Raw genomic sequence first — 16,570 nt, 5'->3', positions numbered from 1 at the left:
CAATGGCCCTTGCCTCTTTGAACTGACAGTCATAAGACAAAAGCAGACCCTCCATGCCTGTCCGGCATCTCTGGCGAGCATCCCATTCTCACAATGGCCAACCAGATTCCTCTGGGAAACCTCCTGAGATATTCAGAAGGCAGAGCATAGCCATCAGGGTTTGCACCTACTGACAGCCTGACCTTCCATTGATTTGTCTAATCTTCTTTTTATAAGGTAACAAGAAGAAAGGCTTTGGGGGTTGAAATATACAGTGGTGCCCCGCAAGACGAATGCCTCGCAAGACGAAAAACCCGCAAGACGAAAGGGTTTTTCGGTTTTTGCGACGCTTCGCTAGACGATTTTCCCTATGGGCTTGCATCGCAAGACGAAAGCCCATAGGGAAATCTCGGGGACCTTTTTTTAAATGCTGGCGGTGGGGAGCAAAGCCTTTTTCCCCCCTCCGGACTTCAGAAGAGGTCCAGGAAGGCTGGCGGGGGCGAAAGGCTTTGCTCCCCACCGCCAGCATTTTAAAAGCGGTCCGGGATAGCAGGGAAGCGCTTCCCGCTATCCCGGACGGCTTTTGAAGGCAGGCAGGGGGGGGCAAAGACTTTTGCCCCCCGCCCGCCTTGGGAAGAGGTCCTGGACCTCTTCCGAAGGCGGGCGGGGGGCAAAAGTCTTTGCTCCCCCCTGCCTGCCTTTCCGGGAGAGCGGAAAAGGCAGCGCTGCCTTCCCGCTCTCCCGGAAAGGCAGGCAGGGGGGAGCAAAGACTTTTGCCCCCCGCCCGCCTTCGGAAGAGGTCCAGGACCTCTTCCCAAGGCGGGCGGGGGGCAAAAGTCTTTGCCCCCCCGCCTGCCTAACCGGGGGCTTTTAAATCGCCCCGGGACTGTCCGGGGCGATTTAAAAGCCCCCGGAGGCTTTTGAAGCCTCCCCCCGCCGCCCGGCATCGGAACGATGTCCCGAAGCCGGGCGGCGGGGCGGGAAAGCCTCCCCCCGCCGCCCGGCATCGGAACGATGTCCCGAAGCTGGGCGGCGGGGCGGGAAAGCCTTCCCCCGCTGCCCGGCTTCGGGGCAGGAACGCCTCCCCCCGCCGCCCGGCATCGGGGCATCGTCCCGCTGCCGGGTGGCGGGGCGGGAACGCCTCCCCCCGCCGCCCGGCATCGGGGCATCGGGGCATCGTCCCGATGCCGGGCGGCGGGGCGGGAAAGCCTCCCCCCGCCGCCCGGCTTCGGAACGATGTCCCGAAGCCTGGCGGCGGGGCCGCAAAGCCTGGGCGCGCTGGCAACTCTCCGCAAGGAGCGCTCCCGCTGCTTGCGGAGAGGTCCGCGAAGCCTGTCCTGGACCTCTTCTGAAGGCAGGCGGGGGGCAAAAGTCTTTGTCCCCCCTGCCTGCCTTCCCAGGGGCTTTTAAATCGCCCCGGACAGCGGAGAAGTCCTCCGCTGTCCCGGGCGATTTTAAAATGCCGCCTGCCAGAAGAGGTCGGGGGAAGGCGGTTTCCATAGGAACGCATTAATTGATTTTCAATGCATTCCTATGGAAAACCGTGCATCGCAAGACGAAAAACTCGCAAGATGAAGAGACTTGCGGAACGAATTAATTTCGTCTTGCGAGGCACCACTGTACTCGGAGTCAAGAGTGGATTTCATGCTCTTTATTCAGCTCATAGTGGTGAGGAGGAATGGAAGTTCCCCCGAAGTATCTGCTTTATATACATTATTTACACAATGGGCTGCACGTGATTGGCTAATTCCGGGAATCTCCTGTAGGCCAATCAGGTTGTGGATTCACTTCCATCTGGAGCTGGATTGGGTGGCTCCTGCGGACCAATCATACTGCTGCATTATTCTAGGACCAATCAGACTGCTGCATTCTGAATCCTATTCAACTCAGTACATAACAGGGTTCTGAAGGTAATATATATTCTATTAATCCCTTCCTTGTGTGATGCACAGAGATCCAAACGCTCGAGGTCTGGTTTGTTTCAGGGTTGGTTGTTGTTGTTTTTTACATGCTCAAAATAATTACCATATTTTTCGCTCTATAACATGCACCAGACCATAACAAGCACATAGTTTTTAGAGGAGGTTTAGAGGAGGAAAACAAGAAAAAAAAGATTCTAAACGAAATAGTGGATATATAATTTTTGTGGTTCATGCTGTGGCCACAGACATGTGATCTGACAGTGAGTTTGGAGTAGCCCAATGCAAAAATCCTGAGGATCCATGCTTTGTAACCACAGAGGAGGGAAGGAAGGGGGACCATGGATCTTCTGCTCACAACTGCAGCAGATCCCCCCCCGCCACCCGCAGGCATTTGCTCCATAACATGCACAGACATTTCCCCTTACTTTCTAGGAGGAAAAAAGTGAGTGTTATGGTGCAAAAAATATGGTATATCAAGTATTACCTTGGAGCCAAATACCTTTTCTGGGGTTGAGCCACACCCACCAATCCCAGGAAGGTTTGCTGGAAATGATGCGTGGCACCTGAACTTGTTACACCCTGACAAAGCTCATGACGTCTAGAAGAAACAGCAGAGGAGTTCTGCTGTGACTCAAAAGCAACATTAAGGATATTAGATATGGGCTAAGTCGGAGACACCCTCTGTTTTGGCAATGGCCCTTTGCTGACATCACAGCATAGGAAGAACTACTTTCATGGGTCACCAGATGGAAGTTATTGTTGCTCTCAGTATCATTAATATCGTTGTGCTATGAAGATCAATATGTTCCTTTACTGAGTCTGTGCAGTACTGAGGCCTGGTCTGGAGAGAGGTTAGCTATGCAGGGCCAGTCTCTCTATCTCTCCATGTATGAAATGGATTGGGCCCGTGGCAACAAGTCAGGGTAGCACCTACTCCAAGTCAGCCTTCTCATTTTCTGGTTCTCAGCAATATCTGGTATCTCCAAGATTTTGGCAGATTCCTGCAGGAGGATACCTGCTTCACGGGTGGCATAAATGTAGGTGCCCGGAGGACTCTGTCTGCTGTACAGGGATGGAAGGATCTGTCCATTTTGGCTCTCTCCGTTTCTCATTTTTCCCACTCTGAACTTCAGTTCTCTGCATTTCTGCATTTATTTATTTTTATTGCTCAAGAAAATGGTTGAGCATTTTAGGGCAAATTTCTCCCAACAAACACACTTTTGTATGCAGTTTAGACCAACATACTCATGTTCGCAAGCAGTTTCTCTTTCTACAATGCATTCTTTTGCATGTTATTTTCTTTTTTTATGCTCACTTTTGCCTGATATATGACTTTTGGTAAACCTTGTTTAGTTAGAGAACTGCATCGTAGAGTTCACATCAGTGTGAATTTTAAAAAGTGTCTGTGCTTCTCTCCCTCATATCATTTTGCAGACCCTCCCTCCAAGTGTCCCTATTTTCCAGGGATGCCTGATTTAGAGAAGCCATCCCGGTTTTTTATTTGATCCCGGAATGTCCCACTTTCCCTTAGGATGTCCCTAATTAAAGCCCTTCACAGCCTAGGACCCTTGTACCAACAGGATTGTCCGAGTGTGTGTACAAACTAGGCTACTGTGCAAAGCTAAAAATTAAATTTGTTGCTCTGCGTACTTTTGCCCTCGGCCTCGTCCACCAATGCAATATAGCCCTTGCAAGGTTGTCCAGAAGGGAACGTGGCCCTTGGGCTGAAAGAGAGTGACCCAGTCCTTACATAGCATCTTAGGACCCTCGTAACTACGGGACCGCCTCTCCTGGTATGCCCCACAAAGGACCTTAAGGTCCATAAATAGCAACACCCTAGTGGTCACAGACCCTAAGGAAGTCAGATTAGCCTCAACCAGAGCCAGGGCCTTTTCAACACTGGCTCCAGCTGGTGGAACGCTCTGCCTCATGAGACCGGGGCCCTGCAGGATTTGATTTCTTTTTGCAGGGCCTGTTAGACAGAGTTGTTCCGCTTGGCCTTTGGCTTGGAGCCAATTTGATTCCCTCCCCCTCTTTCCTTTTTCATTTTTTCTCCTGTGATGGAACTCCCATTTGGAGACTTCCCTGACTTTTTTCTGGCCCATGCAGGACAAGTCTGGATAGTTGGCCTTGGTGGGTAGGGCGGGGTATAAATAAATTTTATTATTATTATAATTATATTATTATTATTATTATTATTATTATTATTATTATTATTATTATTATCATTGGAGAAATGTTGGAGGGAATGCAAGAATCAAAACTCAGGCCTGCTATTGAAGGCATGGAACACAGACAGAGCAACAGAGAGACTAGAAGACAATGTCTAATAGTTTTGTTTTCCCTCATTTATGCTGGCAAACAATGTCATGGGTAGCCATTACACACCGCCATCATAGCTCATGCTGGACAATTCCATTACCTTTTGTGATAAATAAAAGCCAATTGCATTTGTATTTATCAATAAGTGTACAACAGAAGACACATGCTAGGCCAGACATTTGTTAATTGAAGACAGTCCGTTGCCTTGCGGCTTTATCTTGACTTTCCAAATGGTCCAGAGGCAGCTTAACAGCCTCCCTGCATTTAAGGAACATTGTTAAGTGATGCATGCGTCATTTTTAAAAAATAGAATAACAATGGGCTGCTCTGTAACACTATGTTCATTCCGTTTCCCTAACCGCAAAAATTACTGGATGTAATTTAGTGGGAGGCTGTAGAGATGGCCAGAAGGCTTTGCAGGGCATATTCCCAAGCACTTGGCTCTTATCCAGCTACATTTAGCTTTCAGTTGGTAACTCACAACACGGATGATGGAAACTGGGGCAGCAGACATGGCAAACAGCCAGACACTCTAGCATGTATTTAAAGCTGGTATAACATAGCACTTCTGCCCTTGATACAAACTTTGCCTTGGCTATGAACATGCAAATTGGTCTTAGTCATAATACCTTCTCTCAGCCCATCTTCAACAGGTGGGTGATGTTGATTACTGGTACTGTTACTACGGTACATAGAAAACTGCCTTGCATTGAATCAGACTAACAGTCCATTTAGCACAGTCCATAGTGACCGGCTGTGGCTCTCCAGGATTTCAGGTGGGTCAATCCAAGCCCAATCTGCAGATGCTGGGGGTTGAATATGGGTCCCTCTGCATGAAAGGGTGGCTGTCTGTGTCGAAGTTGGCTCTCTTCCAGCTCCATTTGGTACACTGGCTGAGACCATATCTGCCAGAGTGGTGCATGCTCTGGCCATCTCCTGCTTGGACTACTGCAATGTGGGACAACTTTTGAAGGTGACTCAGAAGCTACAACTAATCAAGAATGCAGCAGCTGGATTGGTGACTGGGAGTAGCCACCAAGACCATATAACACCAGTCCTGAAAGATGTACATGGGCTCCCAGTATGTTTCTGAGCACAATTCAAAGTGTTGGTGCTGGCCTGAAAGCCCTAAATGGCCTCAGCCCAGTATACCTGATGGAGCATCTCTATCCTCGTTGTTCAGCCTGGACACTGAGGTCCTCTTCTGAGGGTCTTCTGGTGGTTCACTCATTGCAAGAAGTGAAGTTACAGGAAACTAGGCAGAAGACCTTCTCGGTAGTGGTGCTCACCCTGTGGAACTCCCTCCATTCAGATGTCAAACAGATAAACAAGTATTTGACATTTAGAAGACATCTGAAGGCAGCTCTACCATTGACCTATGGTCCTCCCCGTATTACTTTTTCTTCTTCTTTTTAAATTTATTTATTTATACAACAAGGAAAAAAACACACACAAAAAACACAAATACTAAATTACACACAAATTACAAAAATAACCATAGACACATAATTTTCTTGGCAAACAATAAAACATCTATTGGTCTTAACACTAAAGACCCAACTTCCCGTCTGTTCCATATTTCAAATTCATATTACTTATTGCCAATACACATTTTTTTTCCATAATTACTTTTTCAATTTATCGGCTGTTTTCTTCACAACACCTAATAGAAACAGTAAGTTTCTAAGCAGCTTACAAAATTTTTGAAGCATTAGCACAAGCTGGAAAGTTGCTCTTATGCTTGCACGTTCTGCTTGCAGGTTTCCCATTTGGGCCTTGAGATCTATGGATGAGGGGCGGTGTACAAATGTAATGAAAAATAATAAAAAGAACAGGATGCTGGATTGGATAGGGCTTTGGCCAGTATGATCAATTTATGTTCATTCAATGGTTGACATACGCCTGGCATCCCTGAAAGTATTAACTGTGAGGATGTGGGGCTATTTTTAAATGTTTGTAGTTACATGGCCTCTTGTCTCCTTGCCAACAAAGGTCTGTATAGTTAAAGCTATGGTTTCCCCAGTAGTGATGTATGGTAGTGAGAGCTGGACCATAAAGAAGGCTGATTGCCGAAGAATTGATGCTTTTGAAATATGGTGCTGGAGGAGACTCTTGAGAGCCCCATGGACTGCAAGAAGATCAAACCTCTCCATTCTGAAGGAAATCAGCCCTGAGTGCTCACTGGAAGGACAGATCCTGAAGCTGAGGCTCCAATACTTTGGCCACCTCATGAGAAGAGAAGACTCCCTGGAAAAGACCCTGATGTTGGGGAAATGACTGGCAGAATTCGAGACCTGGGAGAAGAACTGGTGGAGGAGGACTGGAAGAAATTTAAGGACTATTTACAAAAACATTGCAAATTGTATGAATGTTAAGAAGGATGTAAGACTAGCAACAACATGGTTCCAACAAATTAGTTATAAGGAATATGAATCTAAATGCAATTAAAAGAAAAGACAAATTTTGGATAAATAGTATGTTAAAACTAAGTCTTTAAAAGGGTGATCTAAATTTTCTAAAATTTGAGATTTAATATTGGAAAATTACATTACATGAATTGAAACAAGTTAACAAATTGCTGGTAAAATCTAAGAGTTTGGAATGCAGGAACAAGAGTTGTGAGGAAGTCCAATGAGGAGAATGAAATGTGGATATTGGAAAATTGTATGTTACTCTGTATGTTTTTTATTGTTTAAACAAAACTTTAATAAATATTATTATAAAAAAAAAGACCCTGATGTTGGGAAAGATGGAGGGCACAAGGAGAAGGGGACGACAGAGGATGAGATGGTTGGACAATGTTCTCAAAGCTACCAGCATGAGTTTGACCAAACTGCGGGAGGCAGTGGAAGACAGGAGTGCTTGGCGTGCTCTGGTCGAGGGGGACACGAAGAGTCGGACACGACTAAACCACTAAACCACAACAACATTTATATGGCCCCCAGGCTGAAAATGCTTCCCTGCCTCAGCACAAAGGCTTTGTTTTTGGTTTTCTGTGTTTAGTCAAACAGTCAGGTCATGTATCTACAGCAGTAACCAGAGGAGAAATGTCTGCTGGGATAAGGGCAGATAACAAATGCCATGGTGCGTTTGCAGCAGCACAACATGACTCCTTCATCTGCCCCACCTGCAACAAAACATGTCTCTCCTGTGCTGGCCTCTACTCTCTTACAGTTTGACTTCACCCCCAAGTGCTTCCACTGTCTCTCGAGACAGACGGATGCCAACAAAAACTCTGAAAACAAACTTGGCTGGTCTAGGTCGAAAACGGCCACTGTCCGTTAGCGATCTGCTTTCCAACTCAGGATTTAATGATGAAGACATTGACTAGATGCCTGTGATTATGCTGTGTCGTTGCAACCAGCCTGTGAACGTTCTGTTTTCTCTTCCCCACCCCCCAGATGCTGGGAAAGAACAGGCTGTCCACAATTTGGCAGGCTCAAAGGCGGCAACCCTCTTCCATTGCTTAATTACTTGGAACCTGCTTTTGGAAGCTCTTGCCACTCATAATTCAAGACTTACCAGTTGAGCTGAAGCAGAAGAGTTGGAACGACCAGGGGTACAAAGAACATGGCCAGCTCTTTTTCTGAGTGTGTACAGGCATTTTTCAAAGGCAATCCCTCTGGCTGCTCCAAAGTCAAAACAAAGGGCCCCTCCAGACATGCCATTTATATAGCTTGCTCTTGGTTCTGAAGTATTTCGGAGCAAAAATTTAAGCCGCCTCTGTTTTTTGGAGCGTGACTGTGTATGTTCCTCCCACCCATCCACACCAATCACAGGATGTGATCAGATGCGTTCTGCAGCCACATCTCTCCCATTCCCTTGCTCTTCCAAACTCAAAGGGAGCAATCCTATGCCAAGATCTGCTGGAATGAAGAGCTTAGGATGTAGCCCAACAGAACTCTCTCTTCTTGTGGCTTTCAGAAGCAGTGTGGCCTCCGACCGTAGAAGCAGAGCAGAGCCATGAATCTCCTACTTCATAAGTCCCTGAGCTCCATTAAGAGTCTGCAATAAGAAAATCGACACGGTCTCCCTTCTCCCCTCTGTAATAATCACATGCGATTCTTTGGGTGCTTCTAGAACGTTTCCCAAACTTGGGTCTCTGGCTGTCTTTGGACAACAATTCCCATCATTCCTAGCTAGCAGAACAAGTGGTCAGGGATGATGGGAACTGTAGGCCAAAGACAGCCAGAGACCCAGGTTTGGGAAACTGTGCTAGACAGAGGGCTCTTAGCACCCTCTGTGTGCTGGGCCTGGGGGTTAACCCGAGCAATGCAGTCCAGGTCCGGTCCTGAATCCAAGGATTCCGTGAAGAGTCAGTCCAACAGGCCCAAGGCAAAACACGAGGCAGGAAACCAGGCTAGGTCAGGCACAGCGTCTCAGGCAGGTTCCAGCAAGCAGCAATGTTGCTCCCACAACCTGGGATGGGGTCCAACAGCCTTTTATCTCTGTCGGGGTAATGGCCGATCCCCCGGTGACTCACCTCCCTGTCTCGCCCGAAGGCGAGCACTCCTCCTGCGAGTACTCAGGTCTCTCCTTCTCTCAGACCTCAGTCTCTGCAGCTCGGGAGACGTCAGTGGGTTACTAGACTCAGCCTTCCCTGACCAAGCCGGTAGTGGAGCAGCTGTAAGTGATGGCCCAGCTGAAGGCAACGAGGTAATCCCCACATCTGGAGCCAGGGCAGGCTCAGGCCCCTGACTCGGCCCAGCTGGTGTTTGTTGCAGGGGAACCTGTGCAGACTGGGACTCTTCAGGATCAGGCCCCAGACTTGGTTCAGATGCCGCCTGAGGCAAAGGATCCGGTGCAGACTGAGACTTCCCCAGTTCTGAATCCGAGCCTGGGTCCCCGGCCATCACACTCTGATTGTTGCTTTCCCATTTCCAAGAGTGTACCCTGACTCCCATGCACAGTCTGTTTCATTCTGGCAGTGTAACAGGCATGAGTAACACAGAGAAAGCCTGCTGGATCAGCCCAAAGGCCCATCTAGTCCAGCACCCTGTTCTCGCAGTGACCCAACAGATGCCTGTGGGATATTTGCAAGCAGGATCCAAGCACAGGAGTTCTCTCTCTGCCTATGGTTTCCACCCAATGTATTTTGTTATGAGCATTTTCCCTTTCTTCATATGTAACCATAATGAAGGAGCATCTCCACCCCCATCGTTCAGCCCAGACACTGAGGTCCAGCTCTGAGGGCCTTCTGGTGATTCCCTCTCTGCAAAAAGTGAGGTTACAGGGAACCAGGCAGAGGGGCTTCTCGGTAGTGGCACCCTATCTGTGGAATGCCCTACAATCAGATGTCAAGGAAAAAACAACAATCTGACATTTAGAAGACAACTGAAGGCAGCCCTGTTTAGGGAAGTTTTTAATGTTTGCTGTTTTATCGTGTTTTTAATATTCTGTTGGGAGCCAACCAGAGTGGCTGGGGAAACCCAGCTGGATGGGCAAGGTATAAATAATAAGTTGTTGCGTGTGTAGGTCCCCAGGCCACCCCTCAAATAACTTCACACATAACACGTAATTTTAGTTTTGGTTTTTGGGCACTATTTTGGCCACAACTTTATTAAAATACAAAATCAGTGAGTGGTTGTTTAGACATTGGTTATGACTATCTGTCCCCCCGCCTGGGACAGAACTGACATCCCGAGGTCCGATTGGTAGCCAGTAGAAGAGAAAGTCAAACTGGGGGGGATTTGAGCTAAGCATCGGACCCACGCCGCTCACCCCAGCAGCTCCCCGAAAGCTTGCCTGCCCGGTCCTATAACAAGGATTCCCATAACAGGGATTGGGCGGCCCTGGTCCCATAACAGGGATTGGACGAAATCATGGCAAGCCCCAGGATTCCTTTAACGGAATTCCCTTCAGCGCAATAGGAGGGGCAGGCCCAGCCTGACCCCTCCACCACCAGCATATTATAACCAATGCCTAACCGCAACCTTACAAGTTGTGACGAATTGCTGAGTAGTAGGCAAAAACCAAATGGCACAGCCAATCACCAAATGGCAAAATTCCTACTAGGCCCCTGCTCCAAAGCAGACGACCCCATGACAGGCAAAGCAAGGTCAACCGGAAAAGAGGGCGGGCGGGTGATCCGATGCACTCTGCAAAGAGAAAGAGAAACCAGAGTGCACCAATATTTAAAGACTATGGTCCCACCCACCCAATTTGCAACATACAATTTGCCCCAGCAACCCGGTTACCCAATCATGATGCCAGGCAACAACTATTAACCTGCCTGGCAACAAGAGGCCTGGCCTGGTGGCCCACACCGCAACACGTGCTCTCATTTATTGGAGAACACGCTTTGTTGTTGTTGTTGAAGCATAGTGGAAGTGTGGAACTCACGCCCATAGGAGGCAACGATGACCCCCCAACTGGAATGGCTTTAAAAGAGCATTGGACGTATTCCTGGAGGAGAGGGATATCACTGGCCACAAGATATGGTTGCTATGTTCTACCTCAATGGTCCAAGGCAGCAATGCCTCGTTTGCCAATTGCCAGAAATCACAAGAGTGGAAAGTGCTCTTGTGTTCAAATCCTGCTTGCTGGTTTTCCACAGGCATCTAGTTGGCCACTATGAGAGCCAGATGTTTGACTGGATGGGTTATTGTCCTGATTCAGCAGGCGAATAGTTGCTTCCCCCCTAAATGAAATGTTTTAGCCAAGAGACAATTCTTTAGATGTTGAACTCCAGCTCCCATCAGTATTGCAAATGATCAAGGATGCTGGGAGTTCTGGGGACTCAAGTTGGGTAAGGCTGAAAGATGAACCTTGGTTTGATCCATCTTGGCTTTCTGCTTAGGTCCTTACTGAGTGTTTGCTAATGGTCAGTGTATAGTCATCACTCTCTTGACTGTAAGATTTATTTCTTGGGAGAGCACACAGAACTAATACTCCCCCCCCCCCGCTAGTGAAATAATGTTTTTTCTCTCCATGACATAAATCACTGGCCTTCATTATTAAAACACTTCTTGGGAAGAAGAAGAAGAAAAAGACTTTTAAAATTTCTTCTGTGAAAACCAGCCAGCAGATGGTATTAATATACCCGGAGATCACAGGCCAAGAATAACAAATGAGGAGATGCAGAACATAAAAAGGGGACATTTAATATGTATAGACGAAAAGGGATGAAGCAAAAAACTGGAACCACGGATGAACATTGGCTGAAGCTGGGAGATGAGCACATGGTGAGCTTGGTCACATGATACCTCCTTTCAGACAGATCCCAGTCATATATATGTTTTCCGAGTACATCATAATTAGGATTGCAAAGCTGTATCGCAACAGCTGTTTTCAGGAAAGGGGAAAAACACTGCAGGGTTTTCTTGGAACTGATCTCACTTAGCCAGGTCGGTAGGGTGTGTACGTTATACATTTAAAGCACACATACCCCACAAATCCTAGGAAGTGTAGCTTACCCCTCACAGATCTACAGTTCCCAATCAATGAACTACGTTCAGTGAACTACAGTTCCCAATACTTTTGCAGGGGATGAGCTTTAAACGTATGGTGGGTACATAGCCTCTGTGTCCTTTGACCTGTCAGGATAAGGAGCCTTTAAAAATGCTGGGACGACCCAGCTATGCAACCCAACCTAACGCAGGATGAGGTCATGGAAACATATTAGGAGTTCTGGAAGGCAGTGTACTTGATGTTTGTCATTAGGATAGAGAAATATCCATGAGGGCATGGCTGGTGGTGGTGGATACAAACTGGGAAAGGTCAGAAATCTACTCCCTTGATGGTAATACGGAGAAGAGGCCAAGTGACTTCCTTATATAATATGCTAGTTATACAAGTTCTGGCCTTTATATAACAGGAATTGGGAGGCAACTGGTTTCTCCTGCTTATATGATTCTTAATGGCCTTCCTAATCCTAAGCTGCTGCGTTGAGCTTGGTTCCAGAATCAGATAAGCAGGAGAAACCGGTTGCCTCTCAGTTCCTCTTGTATAAAGGTCAGAACTTGTATAACTACATGAGGATTATCAGCTTGTGCTAACACAGAGGTGGGTTTTTTCCCTGGTAGCACCTGCATTATGGAGCACCTGCTGAAATAAAATGCTTTCCCATTTAATAATAATAATAATAATAATAATAATAATAATAATAATAATAATATATTAATTATACCCTGCCCATCTGGCTGAGTTTCCCCAGCCACTCTGGGAGGCTTCCAATCGAGTGTTAAAAACAATACAGCATTAAATATTAAAAACTTCCCTAAACAGGACTGCCTTCAGATGTCTTTTAAAGATACGTTAGCTGCTTATTTCCTTCACATCTGAAGGGAGGGCGTTTCATAGGGCAGGCACCACTACCAAGAACGCCCTCTGTCTGGTTCCCTGTAACCTCACTTCTCACAGTGAGGGAACCGCCAGAAGGCCTTCGGCACTGGATCTCAGTGTCTGGGCTAAACAATGGGGGTGGAGACGCTCCTTCAGGTATACTGGGCCGAGGCCGTTTAGGGCTTTAAAGGTCAGCACCAACACTTTGAATTGTGCTCGGAAACGTACTGGGAGCCAATGGATATATTTCAGGACCGGTGTTATATGGTCTCGGCGGCCGCTCCCATCACCAGTCTAGCTACCACATTCTGGATTAATTGCAGTTTCCGGGTCCCCTTCAAAGGTAGCCCCACATAGAGCGCATTGCAGTAGTCCAAGGGGGAGATAACCAGAGCATGCACCATTCTGGCAAGACAGTCTGCGGGTCGGTAGGGTCTCAGCCTGCGTACCAGATGGAGCTGGTAAACAGCTGCCCTGGACACAGAATTGACCTGTGCCTCCATGGTCAGCTGTGAGTCCAAAATGACTCTCAGGCTGCGCACCTGGTCCTTCAAGGGCACAGTTACCCGATTCAGGACCAGGGAGTCCCCCACACCTGCCCGCCCCCTGTCCCCCCAAAACAGTACTTCTGTGTTGTCAGGATTCATTGCTTTCTTCCGTGATAAAATGCTTTCCCATTGCCTTCTTCCACAAACCAACCTGGGCTGGTTGGTTGGGAGAGAGGAATATGCTTCAGAGATGGCGGATTATTCTGCTGGCTTCCTGAAATAAATGCCAGCAGTCACACCACTGCCTTTTGTATTTGTTAAAAGCTGCCCAAAGTGGCCGGGGCAACTCAATCAGATGGGCGGGATATAAATAATAAAGTTATTATTATTATGGAATAGGAAGTCTCTATTTTCATTAGAGAAATGTTGGGCTATATGCACCCACTTACACAGGCATTCCCTTGATCTCTCCACCACAGTCTTCCATTTTAATTGCCGTGTTGGGACTGTGTAATGGGATGGTTTAATTGCATATTTTAAGTATAGATTTCCCTTTGAAAATGTTTGTGTGACTGGTTTTTATATTTTGTAAACCACTTAGAAGCTTCCTTTGGTATATAAATGGAGGTGGCCATAATGAACGATGGCCTGCCACATTCTTAAGAGCCAGGTGACCTAAGCCAACAAACCATCTCCACCAGCAGATTGAATGAGGCCTGGGTGACCCAACCCACTCCGCTTGTGGTCTGCGATTCAGCTTTGTGGTCACAAGTTTCTTTGGGTCTGCTTTATAGCCTACTGAAAATTTGAAGGCAATTTCAAGGAAAAGCTTGTAGGCACCAGGAGATAACGCTAGTTAAAAGGTTTCCCAAAGAACCTCAGAAATGTAGCTAGATGGAAAAATGCCTTGGGGCAGAACTTGTGGAAACTGTACTTAACAGCGTGTTCCATGCAAGAGAGCTTCTGATTCATTATCCCTGGAAATCCACAAGAGCTTTTCCCATTAGTTCAGACCCACACAACTGGTGACCGAGATGTCTGAGCACAGCCTCGCGGGAGCTTAATAAACCTCCTGTTTTCGATGCAGTGGCAAAAGTCCCTGCAAATAAATAAATAAATTAATAAATAAAATAGCCAGCCAATTTGTTGTTGTTGTTGTTGTGTGTTTTTTTTTAAAAAAATCTGACAGCTAATGTTATCAGAGTGCCATCTGTTTCCTAGTGTGATTGAGAAAGGGGAACCTGCAGGAGCTATACTAAGATGTCTATTTGAGTTGTAGTAATGGGATCCCAGTAGGCCTAGGCTTGTATGTTATAGCAAAATAAACACGATTCCTGTTCTTTCATAACTGGCCGAGGTTCCCCCACTCCCAGGAATCTAGAAAACAACCCTGAAATCACATTACAGAAAGGTAAAATAATTTCCCCAGTATATCTTTCTTGAGAACTGTTCAGGGTCTATCAGTACAATCCCCTACAGTTATGTGAATGCATTGTCATTCTGAAGTTTTATGCTGGAAATATTTATGCTGTGGACTTTTCCGCCATGTTGTGTGATTTTAGAAGAGGGCCTTGCTTTTGCCTTCGGTTGTTTATGGTGAGGGCCTTTGGCTATACACCATAATTTGATTGACTTATTGATCAGAACAATCCTAGCCATGTCTACTCAGGAGTAAGTCCTATTGAATTCAAGGGGACTTAACTTCCAACTAAATGAGGTTAGAGCTTCCACACCCTCAAAATGCTTGAAAGTTCGAATAGGATTCATATGTGATGGACCTGTAATTTAACTAAAAAAAAGGGAAATAATATATAATGAAATGAAAAAAATGTTCAAAATAACTTACGTTAAAAAACCAGAAACTTTTTTACTAGGAATTATAGGTACCGAGATTCCAAAGGATCAGAGGAAACTGTTCGTGTATGCTACAATGGCCTCCCAGATGTTACTAGCCCAGAGGTGGAAGGAAGAGACAGCCCTGATCAGAGAACAATGGCAAACCAAATTGATGGACTATACCGAAATGGCAAAACTTACTGGGAAGCTCAGAAACCAAGAAGACAAGAAATTTAAAAAAGAATGGGAAGTGTTTATAATGTATATACGAAATCATTGTAAACAGGTTAAAACATTAGCAGGATTTGAAATGCACTTGTAATGTAACAGAACGTATAGATAAAGGTAAAGGTAAAAAGGACCCCTGACGATTAGGTCCAGTCGTGGCCGACTCTGAGGTTGCGGCGCTCATCTCACTTTACTGGCCGAGGGAGCCAGCCTACAGCTTCCGGGTCATGTGGCCAGCATGACTAAGCTGCTTCTGGCGAACCAGAGCAGTGCACGGAAACGCCGTTTACCTTCCCACTGGAGCGGTACCTATTTATCTACTTGTACTTTGACGTGCTTTCAAACTGCTAGGTTGGCAGGAGCAGGGACCGAGCAACGGGAGCTCACATTGTCGCAGGGATTCGAACCGCCGAACTTGTGATTGGCAAGTCCTAGGCTCTGTGGTTTAACCCACAGCGCCACCCGTGTCCATAGATAACTTAGGAAGATGGAAAATTGGAGAAGTACTGATATGCAGTTGAAAATAGAATTAAAAGGACCCATGGAAAGCATGGGGGGAAGTCAGGAGGTTTGTATTGCTTTAGGTTGTATGTTTATATTTTCAAAAACCAATAAAAAAGGTTATAAAAAAAGAAAGTTCGAATAGGGACATCCATTTGGCAAGCCACCAATCCGAAAGAAAGATGTCTCATGTCCCCACAAAAAGATTCCCACATTTCTTAACTTAGTCATCTCTCTCTCTCTCTCTCTCTCTCTCTCTCTTAATGCAAAATCACAGCAGTGCTTGATCACAAGTATTCTATAGACTGCTGAGGGGGGCAATGATTCAGAATTTGACAGAGGGGGAAATGGATTTTAAATTATTTTTTCTCTATTGGAGGCTGGAAAGCAAGCCACAGCCACCAGATAAATTCCAAGAGAAGTTCTCGGAATCTGTCGACGCGCAGCATGTGTTTGGAAACAGAAGGTCTTGTTGAGGGAAACTGTCTCTCTGTCCATTAATCACATGGTTTTGTTCCAGGGCTTGATCAGATACTAAAGGTCCTTAAGTCCTGTGGATAATGCGCTAGAACTGGATTTCTACCAATGAATTGAACTGCAACATTCTCTCAATCGCTGTACTTCTACAGTTTGCAGCAAGGGTGAGGAACCTCTAGTGCTTTGGCCAATCTTCTTGGCCTGCCAGGGGTCTAATTTGGACCACAATAAGATTTTCCCCAAACCACGCCCCCTATAAGACAGCTGATGTCACTGGTTAATGTTTGCTGGTGGGAATGGGGGCACAACACTCCCTGTCTGACCTTGGGCATAGTCACTCTAAGCCAAGGTTGGAGAACCTGTGTCATGATTTTGCCATCTTATATTGTTTTGCTAGCCGATTGATTTATGGGCATTTCATTGTATTCTAATCTCAATTTTAATTGAACATGTCATTCACTTTGGGAGCTTTTGAAAAGAAAAGCAATATATGTTAGAGTATAATCAAAAGGATGATCAATGTGATGGCCTGGG

Source organism: Podarcis melisellensis (assembly GCF_964234715.1).
Source record: "Podarcis melisellensis genome assembly, chromosome: 7".
In the NCBI taxonomy this organism is placed as follows: Eukaryota; Metazoa; Chordata; class Lepidosauria; order Squamata; family Lacertidae; genus Podarcis; species Podarcis melisellensis.
The sequence above is the reverse complement of the archived record's forward strand: the minus strand, read 5'-3'. Positions refer to the sequence as shown.